Genomic DNA, 11,713 nt, shown 5'->3' on the forward strand with positions numbered 1-11,713 from the left:
TGTCTGAAAGTCTTTATTACCTTCTTTAGGTATAAAATCCTGGGGTGGTAGTTATTTTCGCAGTCATCGGAAGAAATAATTCCACTGTCTTCTGGATTCCATTGCTGCTATTGATAAATCAGCTGCCAAATAGTTCTTCATTTAAGCGAATTGTTTTTACCTCGGACTGCTTTTGAGCTCTGTGGTTTTTGATTTTCTGAAGTTTCATATGTTGTGCCTAGTTATCAATTTCTTTTATTTATCCTATGTGAGATTTTGACTGTGAACTGCTTAGTTTCCTTGGAAAAAATATTTGTGGGTGTTCTTTGAGGCCTAAGAAGGAAATGCATTGCTTCAAGAGGATTTACGTCTGTTTTTTTTTTTTTTCCAGATGCCTCAGGTACTACAGTTTGGTGACTAGATTCATCCTTTGAGGTTCTGGACCACCCAAAGGAATTGAATTTGGGTTACAGTTATGTGCGTGGGCTTGCTTGTCTTCACAATCTCTTAGGAATCCTTGTTCTCTTTTGCCACAGGAAGACAAATTTCCTTGTAGTCCTTTGGGGATCCTATGTGGCAATGGGTGGACTAGGTTTACTTCTGGTTCACTTGTTTCCTGAGGATGAAACTTTTGGTGGGGTGTGTGTGTGTGTGTGTGTGTGTGTGTGTGTGTGTGTGTGTGTCCGTCCCAGCTTTATGAAGAAAGGGTCTTCTGTTAGATTTTCCATGTTGGGTGGGTCTTGAACTTTGACTTCTGTTCTTTGCCAGGAGATCATCAAATCTGAAGCTCAACATTGTGAGTTAGGCAGATGTCTATAGGACAAAGACAGTTTTATTAAGCCACTTATCTCTTTCTTATAGATTTTGGTCTGGTTATTCCTTTACCATCTTTTGAGCTCCTCGATACTTTTAGTATTTTTTGAAATAAAATTTTATCCATCACTTTTAGTTGTTTTCACTTTTAGTTGTTTTCAGAGAATTGGGTGAATAATCTAGCCTAATATGTTACTGGAGGTGGTCTTTTGTTCTAATTTCCTTGGATTTTCTTTATTCTTTTTCTGATTCCTTCAGATAGATGTTTAGCTCACCAGTTATTAGCCTTATTTTCTAATATAAGCATTTAGAGCTATACATTTGTAAGTGGCTCATGAGGTTTGAAATAGAGTATTTTCATTATTATTAACTACACATTTTTAAGATTTTTAATTTGCTGTTGTGATTTTCAGTTATGCTTGCCTCCTTAAGCCATGACCCAGGACCCACAAGTCAATTGGAATTTTGAAGTATGTGGATTTTAAAAGATTTATCCTGGGACTTCCCTGGCAGTCCAGTAACGACTTCATCTTCCAAAGCAAGGGGAATGGGTTCGATCCCTGGTTGGGGAGCTGGGATCCCACATGCCTCGTGGCCAAAAAACCAAAACAAAACAGAAGCAATGTTGTAACAAATTCAATAAAAACTTAAAAAAAATGATCCACATCAAAAAAATCTTAAAAAAAAAGATTTATCTTTTTGTTATATTTAACTCACCTTTAAAAAGAAACAGGATTTTCAATTTGTATTACAAAGCAGGACTCAACTATGCTGTATACAAGAGACACAAGGTGATATAGAAAAATAAAAGGGATAGGTGAAGATATACAAGGCAAATGGAAACACTAAGAAAGGAAGAGTTGCTCTGTGACCATTCCTTTCAGTGGCTTTTTGTCCCCTTCCTGATAGCAAACTTTAGTAAATAACTAATATTCCATATCATTGAGATGTTTTGAGGAAGTCTCAAAAAGATTGATTTTGTGTTAACCATAGAATAGTCATTTTCTTTTTCTTTCTTCTCCTCCTCCCCGTTCTTTTCCTTTTCTTCTCCCTTCTCCTCTTCCTTTTTCTTTACACTTGAACATATCTGAACTGGGATGTATCTCTCATATTGAGATGCATCTTACTATTGATGATATTTCACAATTAATGAACAATTTATTAATTAACAATTAATTTTGGCAGCATTTTTTTCTCTTTTGGAACATAAAATAATGATATATCTTGCAACTGACGGTATCTTAGCTTTGATGAAATATACATTTTTACATACATGCTATGACTCTTTATCCTACCCCATCTTCTACTTGAAATGCCCTATTTTTTGGTCTCTCCCATCCTATGCTTATATCATTCAAGATCTTAATGGAGGAAATAATCCTTATTTTCTCATCTTGACTCCTCTTCTTCCAGCACTTAGCACAGTACTTTGTTGGACACAGGGTTGTATTTAATTAACAATTAATGGAAGTGTGTAGGTATAATGAATCATAGCACAGACTGTGACACATTTATATTAGTGACCAGTTTTTTAGCTTCTTGGTGAGAGGAGATTAATACCTACATTAGTTAAGATTATTTTGAATATAAACAACATAATCCAGTGTTTCCTACATTAAGCAAGTTAGAGAATTTATTAGATGGATGTTTAGTCATCTGATGATGTTCAAGAAAGAGTTTAACCAATGAAACAAAAAAAGTAAGTAAAGGGAATTCCCTGGTCGTCCAGTGGTTAGGACTCTGCACTTCAACTGCAGGGGGCACAGGTTTAGTCCCTGGTTGGGGAACTAAGATATCCCACATGCCGTGTGGCATGGCCCCAAAAAACAAAACAAACAAAAGAAACCCAGTAATTAAAAAATATAAAGCACTGTGAAGGAAATGAAAAGAGTAGTAACAGTAAAGAATTACAGGGGAGGAAGGAGCTTCAAGATGGGAGAAGAGTAAGATGTGGAGATCACCTTCCTCCCCACAAATACATCAGAAATACATCTATATGTGGAACAACTCCTACAGAACACCTACTGAACCCTGGCAGAAGACCTCAGACCTCCCAAAAGGCAAGAAACTCCCCATGTACCTGGGTAGGGCAAAAGAAAAAAGAAAAAACAGAGACAAAAGAATAGAGATGGGACCTGCACCAGTGGGAGGGAGCTGTGAAGGAGGAAAGGTTTCCACATACTAGGAAACCCCTTTGCGGGCGGAGACTGCGGGTGGCGGAGGGGGAAAGCTTCAGAGGCACAGAGGAGATCACAGCAACAGGGGTGCGGAGGACGAAGTGGAGAGATTCCTGCGCAGAGGATCGGTGTCCACCAACACTCACCAGCCCAAGAGGCTTGTCTGCTCATCCACTGGGGCGGGCGGGGGCTGGGAGCTGAGGCTCGGGCTTCCGTGGGATCCCAGGGAGAGGACTGGGGTTAGCTGTGTGAACACAGCCTGAAGGGGCTAGTGTGCCACAGCTAGCCAGGAGGGAGTCCGGGAAAAAGTCTGGAGCTGCCAAAGAGGCAAGAGACTTTTTCTTGCCTCTTTGTTTCCTAGTGCACGAGGAGAGGGAATTAAGAGTGCTGCTTAAAGGAGCTCCAGAGATGGGTGTGAGCCGCGGCTATCAGCGTGGACCCCAGAGACAGGCATGAGACGCTAAGGCTGCTGCTGCAGCCACCGAGAAGCCTGTGTGCAAGCACAGGTCACTATCCACACCTCCCCTCCCGGAAGCCTGTGCAGCCCACCACTGCCAGGGTCCCGTGATACAGGGACAACTTCCCCAGGAGAACACACGGCACACCTCAGGCTTGTGCGACGTCACGCTGGGCTCTGCCACTGTAGGCTAACCCTGCACTCCGTACCCCTCCCTCCCCCTGGCCTGAGTGAGCCAGAGCTCCCTAATCAGCTGCTTCTTTAACCTCGTCCTGTCTGAGCGAAGAACAGATGGGCTCAGGTGACCTACACACAGAGGCAGGTCCAAATCCAAAGCTGAACCCCAGGAGCTGTGTGAACAAAGAAGAGAAAGGGAAATTTCTCCCAGCAGCCTCAGGAGCAGCACTGGTCCACAAGAGACCTCCCAGCTCCACATAATATCAAACGGCGAAAATCTCCCAGAGATCTCCATCTCAACACCAGCACCCAGCTTCACTCAACGGCCAGCAAGCTACAGTGCTGGACACCCTATGCCAAACAACTAGCAAGACAGGAACACAGCCCCATCCATGAGTAGAGAGGCTGCCTAAAATCATAATAAGGCCACAGACACCCCAAAACACACCACCAGACGTGGACCTGCCCACCAGAAATACAAGATCCAGCCTCATCCACCAGAACACAGGCACTAGTCCCCTCCACCAAGAAGCCTACACAACTCGCTGAACCAACCTTAGCCACTGGGGGCAGACACCAAAAACAATGGGAACTATGAATCTGCAGCCTGCAAAAAGGAGACCCCAAACACAGTAAGTTAAGCAAAATGAGAAGACAGAGAAACACACAGCAGATGAAGGAACAAGGCAAAACCCCACCAGACCTAACAAATGAAGAGGAAATAGGCAGTCTACCTGAAAAAGAATTCAGAATAGGGCTTCCCTGGTGGCGCAGTGGTTGGGAGTCCGCCTGCCGATGCAGGGTACACGGGTTCGTTCCCCGGTCCGGGAAGATCTCACATGCCACGGAGCGAGCCATGGCTGCTGAGCCCATGCGCCCGGAGCCTGTGCTCCGCAGTGGGAGAGGCCACAGCAGCGAGAGGCCCACGTACCGCAAAAAAAAAAAAAAAAAAAAGAATTCAGGATAATGTTAGTAAAGATGATCCAAAATCTTGAAAATAGAATGGAGAAAATACAAGAAACGTTTAAGAAGGACCTATAAGAACTAAAGAGCAAACAAACAATCATGAACAACACAATAAATGAAATTAAAAATTCTCTAGAAGGGATCAATAGCAGAATAACTGAGGCAGAAGAACGGATAAGTGACCTGGAAGATAAAATAGTGGAAATAACTACTGCAGAGCAGAATAAGAAAAAAGGATGAAAAGAACTGAGGACAGTCTCAGAGACCTCTGGGACAACATTAAACGCACCAGCATTCGAATTATAGGGGTCCCAGAAGAAGAAGAGAAAAAGAAAGGGACTGAGAAAATATTTGAAGAGATTATAGTCAGAAACTTCCTTAATATGGGAAAGGAAATAGTTAATCAAGTCCAGGAAGCACAGAGAGTCCCATACAGGATAAATCCAAGGAGAAACATGCTAAGACCCATATTAATCAAACTATCAAAAATTAAATACAAGGAAAACATATTAAAAGCAGCAAGGGAAAAACAACAAATAACACACAAGGGAATCCCCATAAGGTTAACAGCTGATCTTTCAGCAGAAACTTTGCAAGCTAGAAGGGAGTAGCAAGACATATTGAAAGTGATGAAGGGGAAAAACCTACAACCAAGATTACTGTATCCAGCAAGGATCTCATTCAGATTTGACAGAGAAATTAAAACCTTTACAGACAAGCAAAAGCTAAGAGAATTCAGCACCACCAAACAAGCTTTACAACAAATGCTAAAGGAACTTCTCTAGGCAGGAAACACAAGAGAAGGAAAAGACCTACAATAACAAACCCAAAACAATTAAGAAAATGGTAATAGAAACATACATATTGATAATTACCTTAAATGTAAATGGATTAAATGCTCCAACCAAAGGACATAGACTGGCTGAATGGATACAAAAGCAAGACCTGTATTTAAGCTGTCTACGAGAGACCCACCTCAGACCTAGGGACACATACAGACTGAAAGTGAGGGGATGAAAAAAGATATTCCATGCAAATGGAAATGAAAAGAAAGCTGGAGTAGCAATTCTCATATCAGACAAAATAGACTTTAAAACAAAGACTGTTACAAGAGACAAAGAAGGACACTACATAATGATCAAGGGATCAATCCAAGAAGAAGATATAACAGTTGTAAATATTTATGCACCCAAGATGGGAGCACCTCAATACATAAGGCAAATACTAACAGCCATAAAAGGGGAAATCGACAGTAACACAATCATAGTAGGGGACTTAACACCCCACTTTCACCAATGGACAGATCTTCCAAAATGAAAATAAATAAGGAAACACAAGCTTTAAATGACACATTAAACAAGATGGACTTAATTGATATTTACAGGACATTCCATCTAAAAACAACAGAATACACATTCTTCTCAAGTGCTCATGGAACATTCTCCAGAATAGATCATATCTTGGGTCACAAACCAAACCTTGGTAAATTTAGGAAAATTGAAATTGTATCAAGTATCTTTTCTGACCACAATGCTATGAGACTAGATATCAATTACAGGAAAAAATCTGTAAAAAATACAAACACATGGAGGCTAAACAATACACTACTTAATAACCAAGAGATCACTGAAGAAATCAAAGAGGAGATCAAAAAATACCTAGAAACAAATGACAATGAAAACATGATGACCCAGAGCCTATGGGATACAGCAAAAGCAGTTCTAAGAGGGATGTTTATAGCAATACAATCCTACCTTAAGAAACAAGAAACATCTCAAATAAACAACCTAACCTTACACCTAAAGCAATTAGAGAAAGAAGAACAAAAAAACCCCAGAGTTATCAGACGGAAAGAAGTCATAAAGATCAGATCAGAAATAAATGAAAAAGAAATGAAGGAAACTATAGCAAAGATCAATAAAACTAAAGGCTGGTTCTTTGAGAAGATAAACAAAATTGATAAACCATTAGCCAGACTCATTATGAAAAAGAGAGAAAGGACTCAAATCAATAAAATAAGAAATGAAGAAGTTACAACGTACACCACAGAAATACAAAGTATCCTAAGAGACTACTACAAACAAATCTATGCCAATAAAATGGACAACCTGGAAGAAATGGAATAATTCTTAGAAATGCACCACCTTACGAGACTGAACCAGGAAGAAGTAGCAAATATAAACAGACCAATCACAAGCACTGAAATTAGGACTGTGATTAAAAATCTTTCAACAGGGCTTCCCTGGTGGCGCAGTGGTTGAGAGTCCGCCTGCCAATGCAGGAGACACGGGTTCGTGCCCCGGTCCGGGAAGATTCCACATGTTGCGGAGCAGCTAGGCCCGTGAGCTGTGGCCACTGAGCCTGCGCGTCCGGAGCCTGTGCTCCTCAACGGGAGAAGCCACAACAGTGAGAGGCCCACGTACCGCAAAAAAAAAAAAAAAAAAATCTTTCAACAAACAAAAGCCCAGGACCAGATGTCTTCATGGGCAAATTCTGTCAAACATTTAGAGAAGAGCTAACACCTATCCTTCTCAAACTCTTCCAAAATATAGCAGAGGGAGGAACACCCCCAAACTCATTCTACGAGGCCACCATCACCCTGATACCAAAACCAGACAAAGATGTCACAAAGAAAGAAAGCTACAGGCCAATATCACTGATGAACATAGATGCAAAATTACTCAACAAAATACTAGCAAACAGAATCCAACAGCACATTAAAAGGATCATACACCATGAGCAAGTGGGGTTTATCCCAGGAATGCAAGGATTCTTCAATATATGCAAATCAATCAATGTGATACACCATATTAACAAATTGAAGGAGAAAAACCATATGATCATCTCAATAGATGCAGAGAAAGCTTTCGACAAAATTCAACACCCATTTATGATAAACACTCTCCAGAAAGTAGGCATATAGGGAACTTACCTCAACATAATAAAGGCCATATATGACAAACCCACAGCCAACATTGTCCTCAATGGTGAAAAGCTGAAACCATTTCCACTAAGATCAGGAACAAGACAAGGTTGCCCATCCTCACCACTGTTACTCAACATAGTTTTGGAAGTTTTAGCCACAGCAATCAGAGAAGAAAAAGAAATAAAAGGAATCCAAATTGGAAGAGAAGAAGTAAAGCTGTCACTGTTTGCAGATGACATGATACTATACATAAAAAATCCTAAAGATGAGCTAATCAATGAATTTGGTAAAGTAGCAGGTTACAAAACTAATGCACAGAAACCTCTTGCATTCCTATACACTAATGATGAAAAATCTGAAACAGAAATTAAGAAAACACTCCCATTTACCATTGCAACAAAAAATATAAAATACCTAAGAATAAACCTATTAAGGAGACAAAAGACCTGTATGCAGAAAATTATAAGACACTGATAAAAGAAATTAAAGATGATACAAATAGATGGAGAGATATACCATGTTCTTGGATTGGAAGAATGAACATTGTGAAAATGACTATACTACCGAAAGCAATCTACAGATTCAATGCAATCCCTATCAAACTACCAATGGCATTTTTCACAGAACTAGAACAAAAAATTTCACAATTTGTATGGAAACACAAAAGACCCCAAATAGCCAAAGCAATCTTGAGAAAGAAAAACAGAGCTGGAGGAATCAGGCTGCCTGACTTCAGACTATACTACAAAGCTACAGTAATCAAGACAGTATGGTACTGGCACAAAAACAGAAATCTAGGTCAATGGAACAGGATAGAAAGCCCAGAGATAAACCCACACACATATGATCACCTTATCTTTGATAAAGGAGGCAAGAATATACAGTGGAGAAAAGACAGCCTCTCCAATAAGTGGTGCTGGGAAAACTGGACAGCTACATATAAAGGAATGAAATTAGAACACTCCCTAACACCATGCACAAAAATAAACTCAAAATGGATTAAAGACCTAAATATAAGGCCAGACACTATCAAACTCTTAGAGGAAAACATAGGCAGAACACTCTATGACATAAATCACAGCAAGATCCTTTTTGACCCACCTCCTAGAGAAATGGAAAGAAAAACAAAAGTAAACAAATGGGACCTAATGAAACTTAAAAGCTTTTGCACAGCAAAGGAAACCATAAACAAGACGAAAAGACAACCCTCAGAATGGGAGAAAATGTTTGCAAATGAAGCAACTGACAAAGGATTAATTTCCAAAATTTACAAGCAGCTCATGCAGCTCAATATCAAAAAAACAAACAGCCCAATCCAAAAATGGGCAGAAGACCTAAATAGACATTTCTTAAAGAAGATATACGGATTGCCAACAAACACACGAAAGAATGCTTAGCATCATTCATCATTAGAGAAATGCAAATCAAAACTACAATGCGGGCTTCCCTGGTGGTGCAGTGGTTGAGAGTCCGCCGGCCGATGCAGGGGACACGGGTTCGTGCCCCTGTCCGGGAGGATCCCACATGCTGCGGAGCGGCTAGGCCTGTGAGCCATGGCCGTTGAGCCTGCACGTCCGGAGCCTGTTCTCCACGACGGGAGAGGCCACAACAGTGAGAGGCCCGCGTACCGCAAAAAAAAAAAAACCAGAAGAGTCATGTACCATAATGTTCACTGCAGCTCTATTTACAATAGACAGGACATGGAAGCAACCTCAGTGTCCATCAACAGATGAACGGATAAAGAAGATGTGGCACATATATACAATGGAATATTACTCAGCCATAAGAAGAAATGAAATTGAGTCGTTTGTAGTGAGGTGAATGGACCTAGAGTCTGTCATACAGAGTGAAGTCAGTCAGAAAGAGAAAAACAAATACCGTATGCTAACACACATATATGGATTCTAAAAAAACAGAAAATGGTTATGAAGAACCTTGGGGCAAGACAGGAATAAAGACGCAGACCTACTAGAGAATGGACTTGAGAATACAGGGAGGGAGAAGGGTAAGCTGGGACAAAGTGGGAGAGTGGCATGGACATATATACACTACCAAATGTAAAATCGATAGCTAGTGGCAAGCAGCCACATAACACAGGGAGATCACATTGGTGCTTTGTGACCACCTAGAGGGGTGGAGTCGGGAGGGTGAGAGGGAGAGAGACGCAAGAGAGAAGAGATATGGGGACGTATGTATATGTATAAGTGATTCACTTCGTTATAAAGCAGATACTAACACACCATTGTAAAGCAATTATACTCCAATAAAGATGTTAAAAAAAAAAGAATTATAGGGGATTGTATTTAGAAAGAGAGGAAAAGAAGGCCTCATCAATGAAGTGACATTTAGGTTGAGACTTGAAGTATGAGTGGAAGACATAAGTTCTTTTGGTTTTTTTTGGTTGTTTTTTAAATATTTATTTATTTATTTGTCTGTGCTGGGTCTTCGTTGATGGCATGCGGGATCTAGTGCCCTTACCCCAGGGATCGAACCCGGGCCCCCTGGGTTGGGAGCACAGAGTCTTAACCCCTGGACCACCAGGGAGGTCCCAAAGACAAAAGCATTTTAGACAGTGGGAAACAGTAGGCCCAAAGTGGGAAAGAGCTTGCAGTTAACTGAAAGAATACTAGTTAGTTGAGGAAAGTGCCACCTTGAGGTAGGAGAGCAGGCAGGGGCTATACCTTAATACCCTAACATCTGCTGTGCGTTAGTGAAGTGCTGGCCACTGTTCCAAGCACTTCTTGAGCATTGTGAGTAATTGTGCCATACTGACTCTCTGAATGCTGAGAGTTTGGATTTAATTTGAAGATGCATTGGGAAGCCATGGAACTATTACTCAGTGCCATGATCCATTTTTAAAGATTACGCTGGCTACTTTGTACATAGTTGATCAGAAGGGGACAGCAGAGGAAATAGAAATGAATACTAGCTGATGGTGGTTCAGGTAGGATATGAAGTAATCTTGGACTATGCTTCTGATGGTAGAGGTGAAGAGCAGTGGACGGATTTAAGATATATTTACAAGTCTTTTGTTGATGTCTTGGATGAAGGGAGAGGGTTGTGAGGGAAAGGAAGGAGTCAGATTGGAGAGGGTTAAAGAATTGAAGAGATGATATGTGTAGATAATTTGCGAAGTTATTTGTCAGTAAAGGAGAGCAGAGTTCTTTTCAACCTTCTTATGTCTATCATTTTTCCTGTGGCATTTCTGTCTTTTTAAAAAATTCTTGGAACCAAATATATTTTTATTCTAGTCTGCCTCTCCAGATTGCAGCACCTTTTTCTTATCCCACACTTGACAGATGCTTAGAGGAGGAAAGTCAGTTGAAAAGTAGGCTAGCATTCTCAGCAGTTCTGCCCTTTTTCATCAAGATGTTCCTTGCTAAATCAGTCCTTGCTATATCAGAGCAAAACAATTTTGTTCTATAAGTAAAGGTTTAATCCTTGAAGGAACAGCATCTTAGGAAGTCAGTCTCTGTATATGTGTTTTGTGGGATTAGGGGTGATGGTCATATGTATTTTTATCTGTTAAGTCTCAACATGCCTTAAAAGATAAGGGTAAGAATAGCTGAACTGCAAATTCAGTTCACCAATTGTTTTCTCAGTTGAAAGGCAAGTGATCAACTAAAAGATAAAATTGGTTGTGTAACTGAAAGAAAAACTCTCAGAAGAGATAGCTTTCTTTTTTAAATGTTTCTTAAATATATATAGGTTCAGCTTTTGAAACCAACTTTGACTGCAATTTTATTTTTATCTTTTAATTTATCTATTTTGGCTGCTCCAGGTCTTAGTGGCAGCATGCGGTATCTTCGCTGTGGCATGCGAACTCTTAGTTGTGGCATTCATGCAGGATCTAGTTCCCTGACCAGAGATTGAACCCGGGCCCTCTGTATTGGGAGTGCGGAGTCTTATCCACTGGACCACCAGGGAAGCCCCTGACTGAAGTTTTAAGTAGACAGGGTCTTTCCTCATTTTATGAAGCTCTAGTTTTCCACTGTTTTTAAGGAGTGAGTAAAGAAGCCGTGTATCAAAACAAAAGGGAGAATTTTGTGGACAATATGAAAATTCGTAAAGCAGAAATCTGAAATTAAAGTCAGATAATAGATAAGGATCATGGAATACTGTTTAAATCAGTGGTTCTTAAATTTTTGGTAGTTACAGAATCCTTTGAGATACCAAAGAAAGTTGAAGAATCTGGCCCCAGAAAGTGCACAGATACAT

The 11,713-nt window shown here is 40.4% G+C and overlaps 1 protein-coding gene across 11 annotated transcripts in view; it reads left to right on the forward strand.

The window, feature by feature from the left end:
• LOC101321319 (protein numb homolog) overlaps positions 1 to 11,713 on the forward strand; it is a 234,127-nt gene that overhangs the window by 143,175 nt on the left and 79,239 nt on the right. The window contains exon 20 of one of the 11 annotated variants that reach the window (XM_073799306.1): positions 1,206 to 11,713. This exon is cut by the window's right edge and continues 220 nt beyond it. The exons of the other annotated variants lie outside the window; for them this stretch is intronic. The gene's annotated coding sequence lies outside the window, so the exon portion shown is untranslated. The remainder of the gene's footprint in view (positions 1 to 1,205) is intronic. 11 annotated transcript variants of the gene reach the window in all.

This window comes from Tursiops truncatus, chromosome 2 (assembly GCF_011762595.2).
Source record: "Tursiops truncatus isolate mTurTru1 chromosome 2, mTurTru1.mat.Y, whole genome shotgun sequence".
NCBI lineage: Eukaryota > Metazoa > Chordata > Mammalia > Artiodactyla > Delphinidae > Tursiops > Tursiops truncatus.